This window comes from Podarcis erhardii, assembly GCF_964252035.2.
Source record: "Podarcis erhardii genome assembly, chromosome: 4".
NCBI classification, from domain to species: domain Eukaryota; kingdom Metazoa; phylum Chordata; class Lepidosauria; order Squamata; family Lacertidae; genus Podarcis; species Podarcis erhardii.
The window spans coordinates 23030689-23041935 of record NC_138508.1 but is presented as its reverse complement, the minus strand read 5'-3'; the positions used below and the strand labels follow the sequence as shown (position 1 = coordinate 23041935).

Genomic DNA, 11247 nt, shown 5'->3' with positions numbered 1-11247 from the left:
AGCATTCTCTGTGGCTGTAGAATTTTCTCCCTGGGAAGTGTGTTTGGCACCTTCACTATAGTTTTCACCACATACTGAATACAGTCCTCTTCATGCTGGACTGTAACACCCGAGATATATATTTTGAGGACTCACCCTATTCCCGTGACCAGTTCTGTCCAGTCATGGAGCTGCAGAGCATGGCAGTTGGTGCTCAGGAGGGAAACTCCCACATCTCCTTTTTCCTGTTCCTGGTTGCTGCCCACATTAATATATGCAGCTCAGCTCAAAGTCTTTCCCAAGTAGGATAATTGACTGCAGTGAGACACTGCATGAAGCAGCTTGCTGAAGGGAGAAAGGAAAACAAGGGCTGCCTCCTGTTCATAATTATACAAGCTTAGGCAGTGGCCAGAACTGAATGAGGTAAAGCAAGAAAACAAAACAACAACAACAATAATAAATAAATTCCAGCTGTGCTGTTATTCCCAAAAGGTGAGTAGTAGTTGTAGTAGCAGCAGCAGCAGCAGCAGCAGTAGTAATAATAATAATAATATTAAAATTATCATTTGCAGGGTCTTTTCTGTGCTGGCTCCACCCAAAGGTGACTGACTTTCAGGCATCTTGAAAGGCATTCAAGACTCACATGGTGTGATTGGGCTTCTCACTCATGCGATGAAAGTTGGATTGTGGAGTCTTTTTATTTTTATTTTTGTGACTCTATTCTGTTTTAGGTTTTAGTAATAAACTTGTAGGTTTTTATTGTTGTGAGTCACTTTGGACAAACCTTTGTTAACAATGTTTAGGAATTCTTGAGAAGCAATAATAATTACTCAGGGGTTAGGTAAAACCCAGCCATTATTGTTCTACCATTCACTTTTTCTAAAAGCGTTTCTTGGTTGCCTAGTGAATTTTGTCCTGGTCGTAATCCAAATAATTCCTGAATCAAAGTGGAATTGGAAAAGCCAACCAGTGAATCTGTTGTATCAGCCAAAAGCAACCACATATTCTGAAAAACGGGATTCAGGGATTTGGGGTTCAAAATTCTCACTTGTGCTTTATTTTCCCACTTGTGCTTTTGCTGCTAGATCTGCGGTGAGCTACCTTCCATGGCCCTCTTTATAGGTACTGCGCTCTTCTTGATCTTCTCCAGCTACCTCTCGGATGCAGAAACCCGAAAGTATACCACGGTAGTCTCAGTGCCAAATGGAGGGCCATGGGGTGTCTGGGGACCCATAGAATTCTGCCGTGAAGGGTATGCAAATGGATTCACATTGAAGGTAGATACCTCCTTGTGTCCTCTTTTTCAGGCACCTTGGTGCCAAGTAGCTGTGCCAATAAGTATGAATGGACAGTGTCCCGGGGCGGCTCTGCTCAGCTGACCTCCATCTGACTGAGTTGCTTGGTGGTGAGGTCATTATGATGCAAACGTACTGGTTGCACACCTAAGGCCCTTTAGCATTTGAGGTTCTTCTTCATGTGCCTTCTCTGTGAGAGGTCCGGAGAGCAGCAACATAAGAATGGGCCTTTTATGTAGTGGTTCCTCACTTGTGGAATGCTCTCCCCAGAGAGGTTTGCCTGGAACCCCTGTTACATACCCTTAGGTGCCTGGCAAAAGCATTCCTCTTCTCCCAGGGCTTTGGCTAATTAAACTGTTGGGAGAATTGTTTTTGTTTGTTATTATGGCATGCATTTTTGTTTTTTTACATTGTAAACCACCCTGTGATCTTCATGATGATTATGATGATGATTGTCAGGGAACTGCCATCGGAAAGACAGGTGGTGGAGGGGCTCTCAGAAGCTAGGAGAGAATTAGCAGCGGGGGAAGGTACCAGCAGGGGGAGTGCGGGAGATCAGAGAGAGAGTGAGGCGCAGGAATTGCTCAGGGAATCTTCCAGCGAAAACAGTGGAGAAGTCGCAGGACCTCCTATAGGTACACCCACACCGCGCCGGAAACTGTCGCGCCGAGAATCCAGACGACGCGTTTCCGTTAAGGAGCTTCTATGCTGGAGTCGTTTCCGTAAACGCCCACTGTTGGATTCTGCCAGCGATTAAGGGAGTCATGCTTAAGGGGCTCCGCTGTACACAGAGTCTTGAGAAACATGCCCAAGATCTGAGGGACTGAACTTTTACGCACAAGTAGCTCATAATCCCATCACAATGATGATGATGAAGATATTGCACCATGCCAACAACAGCTGAAAAGTAACGGCTGGGTGAACGAAAAATGAATTCAGTTCATTTTGAAGCAAATTTAGTTCATCTTCAAGTTCATTCTCTTAAATGTGTTATTTACACTTTGGACCCTTTGTGCATTTAAGCTTAAATGTCATCATTTTTAGGGGAAAGAAAACAAACTATTCATATTCTGCTGTGTGTGGAATGATGGTTCCTTAGTCTTCTTAAGTAAATTTTATGCTTCAACACAACAGCTTGTGACTTTCTGGAGGCTGAAATATTTTTTTGCCGAGGAACATTTGGACAAACTTGAATTGAACTGGGAACTGAAATAGTTCATTTTGTAAAGGGGCAAACTTGAACTGGAGTTAGTTCCTTTTGGGGCATGTCAAACGAGTTCCTTTTTAAATCAAACCATCCATGTTCTGTACAATACTGTCAAATTCAGCCTGCCAATCTAGTGTGTGTGAAATTCCTCCTGAAAATTCTGTGCTTTGCTCTTAAATGTGGTCTTATTGCAACCACAGCTTTTCTTCTCCCCCAGGTACAGCCATGGAAACCAGAATCACCCTTTATAGATGATACATCTCTGAATGGCATCCGCCTCATTTGCACAGATGACTCAGAAATTCAGTCTGCTGTTGGACCGTGAGTAGCTTTAAATATTCCATTCCTTGGCTTTGTTGTTAGAAAGAAGTATGGAACCAAATCTGGCAAGTTCTTGCCTTGGATTATACATCTTGGATTATGGTGACTTATTCATGGGCTGCCAAACCTGAGTGCATCAACAACGCAACAGGGAGGGTTGTGATAAAATAGCGAAATGCAATGTAGAAAAGACAGTTGCTCAACATTCGGATGTAGTTCCCGAGTACATCACGTTTACTTCTCCAAGAATTAATCATTGAGCTAACAAAATTAAATAAAACAGAATTCCATTCTACATCTATTTCCATATGAGGTGAATAAAATGCGAAGAGAATGCAACATTACCTGTGTAATAAAATGTAGACCGTATTAGTTGATGTCAGGGAACTGCCATCGGAGAGTCAGGTGGTGGAAGGGCTCAAGGAGGCTAGGAGGCCCTCGGATGCTGAGGAAGGAACCAGCAGAGGGGGAGAGAGAGTTTCCGCAGAAACTCAGTCGGAGGGATGGCTCCAAGATACTTCCAGTGAGAACAGCGGAGAGGTTTCAGGACCTCCGCTGGGGATGCCTACTCCGTACAGGAAACTGTCACGCAGAGAATCCAGAAGGAGGGTTTCCGTTAAGGAACTCTTATGTTGGCGTAAATTCCGGAAGCGCCCACTGACGGATTCTGCCAGCGATTGAGGTAGCCATGCACCCATGGCTCTGCGGACTGGGAGAGTTTAGAAACTGATTGCATGAGTTGAGAACTCAACCATTTGCGCACAAGCAGCCCCTTAACCCATCACAGCAATCCGCCAGTCTTTGACGCTGCGTGTGTGAAAGAGAGGCATCATGAGCAACCCAACTGGAGACGGAGCAGCGGGAGGAGCAGGAGCGGGACCAACTCTGGAGGAGAGAAACAGAGCGTTGGAACACCAGCTGGCACTGCTAACGGCGCGTCTTGAGGAGAGGAGAGCTCAGGATGCGCAGGGGAAGCCCACCCCCATCGCAAGGAAGGTACCGGGGTTGGTACAGAAATTCGGGGGTGACCCAAGAAGCTACCAAGCCTTTAAGACAGAAATGCAGTACGCACTGAACCTGCAGTTTGATGACTTTGCCGATGAAGAATCGAGAGTGGCTTTTGTGATTGGGCACCTCGAGGGGGGAGCTAGAGAATGGGTGAGGCCCCTGATGGCATCGAATAATGATGCCCTAAAAGACTTGAGGAAATTCTTTATCGCGATGGACTTGATGTTTTCCAGCCAGATTGAACAGGGCGTGGTACGCAGACAGTTAATGGCATGCAAACAGGGGAATCAGTCCGTCCGAGAGTATTGGACACAGTTTACCATGCTCATACATAAATTGGGGTGGGACCTGTCTTCGGACCCGATTCAAATGCTGTTTGAAGAAGGGCTATCCCCGGCGGTGAAAGATGAACTTTCCCACGCGCCCCGGCCGGAGTCTATGGATCAGCTGACCAAATTGGCTCTTGCGATTGGAGCACGCCAAGAGGCAAGGCTCTGGAGAAGCGGGAAGGGAGAGGAGAGCATTGGAGTGATTTCCGCATTCCTGAGATGCCGGAGCAACCTTCCCCGCCAGTGGAACCAATGGAGATTGGGACTGCGCGTGCGCGGAATTTCAAACGTCCACGAAGGGTGGAAGAAGGAGGGGAAGAGCGCCAAAAAATGCTTCCTCTGTCAACAGCCAGGACATTTTGCCAGAGTTTGCCCACAAAGGAAGGGATGGCAAGGAATGGTGGGAGCTTTTGGGAGTGAGGAGGAGGGGGTTAAGGAGCAGGTAAAAGCCAACGCCTGGCTGCCAGCGACAGGGCACAGCAGCCATGTCAAGGATCAGTGAATGTGCCCAAGCCTGAACCCCCAAGAGCGGCTCTAGTCGTAGAGGTGCTGCTAGAGCTACCCAATGGACATCCGCTCACGATAAAAGCCCTGTTAGACTCAGGCAGCTCCTGCAATTTCATGAGTAAGGAGTTTGCATCAGAGCACCAGATACAGACGCTGCCCTTAAGGAATTCCTTGCAGGTGACCACGATTGATGGGAGGGAACTTCTGGGAGGGGAAGTGAGCCAGCAGACGGTCCCCATGACAATGAGGGTGGCAAGGCACACGGAAGTCATTGCATTTCACGTAGCCACTCTGGCGGGGCCGCCCATCATATTAGGGATGAGCTGGCTGGCGTTACATGACCCGCTAGTGGGATGGCACCAGCGGACAGTCTCTTTTGGGTCAGCTCATTGCCTAGAACACTGCAAGGGAAGAGAAACTCAGGGGTTGGCTAGGGCAAGTCTGGCAGGGATGGTGGTGGGAGAAAAGGGAGAAATACCACCACAATACGCAGACCTGAGTGATGTTTTCAGCGAGAAGGAAGCAGATAGACTGCCCCCGCATAGACCCTTTGACTGTCAAATTAACCTACTCCCGGGAGCCCAGCTACCAGTGGGCAAACTGTACGCTATGTCGGACAGGGAGATGCAGAAGTTAAGGGAGTTCATAGACAAGAACCTGAAACGAGGGTTCATCAGGGAGTCATGAGCGGTGGGGGGCAGCCCAGTGTTTTTTGTGGACAAAAAGGACTCGAAAAAACCCAGGCTGGTCGTGGACTTCCGGGCCGTCAATTCGGTGTCAAAACCAGTGGCCTTTCCCATGCCCAGGATTGACGACATTCTGACCAGGGTGAGGAAGGGAAAGATTTTTACCAAGCTGGACCTGAGGGGGGCGTATAACCTGATACGGATGAGGAAGGGGGATGAATGGAAGACCACCATGTTCACCCCCTTGGGGGCCTTTGAGTATCTTGTTATGCCCTTCGGATTACAGGCGGGCTCAGCCTGCTTCCAGTCCTTCATGCATCACGTCCTGGGACCTCTGCTCTATAAGAACTGTGTGGCCTTCTTAGACGATGTGTTAGTCTACTCAGAGGATGAGGAGCAGCATGTCCGAGATGTCCGGGAGGTCCTAAGCAGGCTGCAAGCAAACCAGCTGTGGGTAAAACTGGAGAAGTGCCAGTTCCATACCAGAGAGGTGGAATTCCTGGGGTACCGTTTGTCAGACAAGGGATTGGCCATGGATCCCAGTAAGGTCCAAGCGGTACTGGAATGGAAGACACCCAGAACCAGGAAGGACGTGCAGAGATTCCTGGGGTTTGGAAACTTCTATCGGAAGTTCATCAAAAACTTTGCCCACTTAACGGCGCCCATCACCGATTGTCTCAGTAGTAAGAAGAAATTTGACTGGACGGAAGAGGCGCAGCGAGCGTTTGAACAGCTAAAGAAAGTGTTTGCGTCGGAGGAGCAGCTCTTGCACGTAGATCTACAGAAGCCGATGAAATTGCAGTGTCCCGTGCACAGCGGAATGATGAGGAGTACGTGCACATACTCTATATTGCTTTATTTACATTTCAAAGCTGGTAGGTTACAGAAAAACATCTTGCCTCTGCCGGAGCAGAGAAAGCATCCTCTCTCCTCTAAAGCACGGAGAGATCTGCTGAACAACAGTGAAAAACAGGAAACCAGTGTACGTCACATCCAGTCTCCCTTTCCCGTGGGAAAACCCAACAGCAACTGACTGTGGAATGTAAACACCTGTCTCGTGACAAGCACTTTCGCTGCACAGTGAAGAGAGCAGAAACCAACAAGAGACAGACGCATCTGATCACGCTGTAGGGGCGGTGCTTCTCCAGCCGGGAAAAGATGAGTCGGACTGAAGACCGTGTGCCTTCTTCTCGCGGAAGTTGAATAAATCCGAAAGGAACTACACAGTGTACGAACGGGAACTGCTCGCCATTCATGAAGCTTTTCGACGGTGGTGACACCTGCTGATTGGAGCGCAGCACAAGGTGCAGGTGTGCACGGACCACAAAAATTTGGAATATTGGAGAACGGCCCGAGTACTGAACCAGAGACAAGTGAGATGGGCACAGGAGTTCTCCAAATTCCATTTTGAGATTTGCTATGTACCGGGACCAGAGAACGTCAGGGCAGACGCTCTCTCCCGAAAGCCAGAGTATATGGAGGGGGAGGGAGCGCCCGAGGAAAGGCATATTATCCCAGAGGACCACTGGGTTTGTGGAGCAGCATTGGTGGGGCAAAGGGAACTGGTAGAAGGGACAGAGAACGATGAATACGCCCAAGATAAGCTCAGAGGGCTCAGGAGAGCCGGGGAGAACACAGGGGGGGTTTGAAGAAAGGAATGGGGCGTTGTATTACAAAGGGGCATTGTACATACCGGAAGGGGAATTGAGGGGTACTCAAACAACTACACGACAGCCCCACCGCAGGGCACTTTGTGCAGCACAAAACCATGTGGTTAGTTACCAGGCAGTTCTGGTGGCGCAAGGTGAGGGAAGATGTACGAGAGTATGTAAGGGGGTGCGACTGCTGCCAGCGAGCAAAGGGGGAGAGGGGGGCACCGGCGGGTTTGCTGGAACCATTACCCACACCCGAACGGCCATGGGAAGCAGTTTCCATAGATTTTATGACGGATTTGCCCAAATCCAAGGGGAAAATGGCGGTCTTGGTAGTGGTAGACCTGTTAACCAAGATGTGCCACTTTATAGCTTGCTCACATGCGGTAACAGCGGAAGAAACCGCCAGGTTGTTTATAGAACACATTTTTAGGTTGCATGGTGCCCCCTTGAGGGTGGTCTCAGACAGAGGGAAACAATTTACGTCCAGGTTCTGGAGGAAGCTCATGAGCTTACTGCACGTAGAGGTCAATTTCTCGACCGCCAGACACCCAGAAACAAATGGGCAGGCGGAATGGGCAAACAGTATTCTGCAACAATATCTGAGGTGTTATGTAAATGACAGAGAGAATGATTGGGTAGAGAAATTGGCCCTGGCCGAATTCGCCTACAATAACGCGGAAAATGTGTCCACGGGCATGAGTCCATTTATGGCCAATTACGGGTGTCACCCTAGGGCCTTTCCAGGGGAAGGAGGGGAAAGATGGAGCGTACCGGCAGCGGAACATTTTGTGGAAGAAATGGAAGCCATACATCAACAGCTCAAGATGAATTTGGATAGAGCCAAGGAAGAATACAAGAAGCAGGCAGATAGGAGCAGAAGGGAAGGCGAGACCATAATGGTAGGGGACCGGGTGTGGTTGTCAACAAAAGGGTTGCCATTCAAGGGCGGGTGCAAGAAATTGAGGCTGAAAAGACTGGGACCCTTCAAAGTTATACAACAGGTCAATCCGGTGGCCTTCAGACTCAGGTTGCCAGACAACATGAAACTGCATCCAGTATTCCATAGGTCATTACTGTCACCATACCGGGAGGGGCGGGAATTTTTGGGACGTGAAGGTGAGGTTCCCGCGGCACCGGAAGTAGAAGAGAGGGAAAGCAGCAGTCATGTAGCAGAAATACTCGACTCTCGGTGGAAGGGTAAACAGGTGGAGTACTTAGTGGCATGGGAAGGGGAACCAGAGTCCGAAAATACCTGGGTACCGGCAGAAACGGTTGATGATGAGATTTTAGTAGGAACGTTTCATCTCTGGTACCCAAGGAAGCCTCAGCCCTTGGCTAGGTTCCCAGAATCAGGACAAGAAGAGGAAGAAGAATCAGAGGGGGAAGAGTATTAGGGAAGAAGGGACAGTAGTAGGTGGAGGGCGGTTTTCGAGTCATCCGAAGATGAGGAGGAGTCTTTCAGGGGGTTCCCAGCCTCACCACCCAGAGAAGAGGGGGAAACGGGGGGGTGAGGGGGGTCCTGGAGGGGAGGTGGATGTCAGGGAACTGCCATCGGAGAGTCAGGTGGTGGAAGGGCTCAAGGAGGCTAGGAGACCCTCGGATGCTGAGGAAGGAACCAGCAGGGGGAGAGAGAGAGTTCCCGCAGAAACTCAGTCGGAGGGATGGCTCCAAGATACTTCCAGTGAGAATAGCGGAGAGGTTTCAGGACCTCCGCTGGGGACGCCTACTCCGCACAGGAAACTGTCACGCAGAGAATCCAGAAGGAGGGTTTCCGTTAAGAAACTCTTATGTTGGCGTAAATTCCGGAAGCGCCCACTGACGGATTCTGCCAGCGATTGAGGTAGCCATGCACCCATGGCTCCGCGCACTGGGAGAGTTTAGAAACTGATTGCATGAGTTGAGAACTCAACCATTTACGCACAAGCAGCCCCTTAACCCATCACAGTTGAGAACAAGGGTAAAAAATTACAAAATAACTCATCTACTCACAGAAAGATATAAAATTGATATCACCAACCGTTGCTGATATGAAAAGTATTATAAAATTTACCTGTTCCTGTGTGCATATTTCCTGAAGAACGTAAAACACAAAATAACAATAGAAATAAAAAATGTGCACCCCGCCACCGAAACCATTCTTTATAGCTATTATCCAACTTTCCAAAAACTTAACAATTCTTGAGATGGTTTGAGCCCTTTTTTGTTAAAATATACCTTCTATATTTCCTCAAAGTCAAAGCACCAAGGATTCTTTGGGGGAAGCTATATGCTTTAAATGTGTGCTGAATGGGCATTGAATGTATGGTGCAGACATGATTTGAGCAAACATTTCTTCAGAGTATTAACACCACTATCTTTGTCAGGTATGGACAATGGACAAAGAAGGAGACTTGTCCTAAAGGCCGTCTAATCTCATTTTCTCTGAGAGTACTAGAACCACGAGGAAATTGGGTTGATGATACATCTGCTAACAATATCAAGTTCCGCTGTGAAGATGGGCTTGTCCTGACAGGCCATTCAATTGACTGGGGTACGTATGGCCCATGGAGTACAATCTGTTCTAAAGGTGCCATATGTGGAATTCAGACAAGAGTTGACAGTGACTTGACATCCGGCGACATGACAGGACTTAACGATGTGCTCTTCTACTGCTGCGACTGAACCATGTGGGTTTCACCTGACAATAGCTCAGTTCCCTGTGCCCCAATGGCTCCATGACGTGAAACTTAATAATAAAATGTATTCCCAATGAAGAGTTCTGGGTGTCTTTTTTTGATGCACTGTGCCTTAAATCTTCATGTATGGCTTGTTAGCAAAGCTATTTAAATCTTGGTAATGCTTTATTGAGGAAGCGGAACACAACATCGTATAACTTGAGGAGAAAGCAACAGAGAGGCTTTTGTCTTTCTTAGGTCAGGCACCGGACATAGTAGGAAGGCTATGAACTATATATAACAGGGGGGAACTCCCACAGAACTACACAGCCAATCAGAGCGCTCGCTACCTCAGTGAGTGTTGTGCCACTTTGCTTGGTTGTTAAGCAAAACCTCAGCCACCTGGTTTGCTGACTTACTAATAACAGAATGAATGCTAAAGTCACACACAGAACAATCTCTGCTGTGGCAATTGCATCATAGCTGCTGGATTGGAGAGAGGACAGAGAAGGATGAATGGATACAGAAGAATGTAAGAAGAAGCCTGCTGCATTGTACGACAGGTCTATCTGGTCAAGCTTCCTGTTACTCAGAGTGACTTCTTAGATGCCTTTTGAAGCCCAGAAACTGGCAGTGAGTGCACAGCTCCACTGTTGTTCCATGGCAGTTGATGTTCTGATAGGGATGTCATACTGTACGTCCATAATTTCCCTGACTTAGCTGGGATTCGTCCATTGAAAATGGCATCCAGGGGGCAGGATTTTCTAAAAGCAGGCTGTCACTTTTTAAAATAGGACAACCCATATTTTTAGAGGTCATATTTTCACACGTGTCCTGAACCCCAACGTAACTGGATTCCACAGAGGAGTCACAGAAAAAATATGGCTGGTCAAGGGAACCATAGACTCAAAAAGGTTGAAAACCACAGCAGTAGACAAAGCCTACACTGCTTATTCAGGCTCAAACCAGTGAGTATGGAACAGTCAAACAGAAAACACTTGCTTTACCAACACAAACTTTGGCATTGTCGGAGTCCTGGCTTGCAGCAGCAGGTTGTTCGCAACCTCTTTTTTCTGTTCGCCATCAGCTGCAGAAATCTCAAGGTACTGAACCACATGAGGATAATACAGCTCTCAATCATTTCCGTCTCCATTGCACTAATGGTGCAATAAATGAGTCTACATCAGGAACCTGAGTATTCTTTAGATTTCTCTCCTACTATGATGCGGGTGGCACTGTGGGTTAAACCACAGAGCCTAGGACTTGCCGATCAGAAGGTCAGCGGTTCGAATACCCATGACAGGGTGAGCTCCCGTTGCTCGGTCCCTGCTCCTGCCAACCTAGCAGTTCAAAAGCACGCCAAAGTGCAAGTAGATAAATAGGTACCGCTCTGGCGGGAAGGTAAACGGCGTTTCCGTGCGCTGTTCTGGTTCGCCAGAAGCGGTTTAGTCATGCTGGCCACATGACCCGGAAGCTGTACACTGGCTCCCTCGGCTTATAAAGTGAGATGAGCGCCGCAACCCCAGAGTCGGTCACGACTGGACTTAATGGTCCTTTACCTTTACCTATGACCTTGTAGCTTTCAGGTGAAGGGCTGCCGGAAATG

The 11247-nt window shown here is 48.2% G+C and overlaps 1 pseudogene across 1 annotated transcript; it reads left to right on the top strand.

The window, feature by feature from the left end:
* Nucleotides 1–1085: 1085 nt before the first annotated feature.
* Nucleotides 1086–9648, top strand: LOC309340660 (vitelline membrane outer layer protein 1 pseudogene; annotated as a pseudogene). Its single transcript has 3 exons — nucleotides 1086–1256; nucleotides 2699–2802; nucleotides 9351–9648. The product of its transcript is annotated as a vitelline membrane outer layer protein 1 pseudogene (transcript).
* The last annotated feature ends 1599 nt before the right edge of the window (nucleotides 9649–11247 follow it).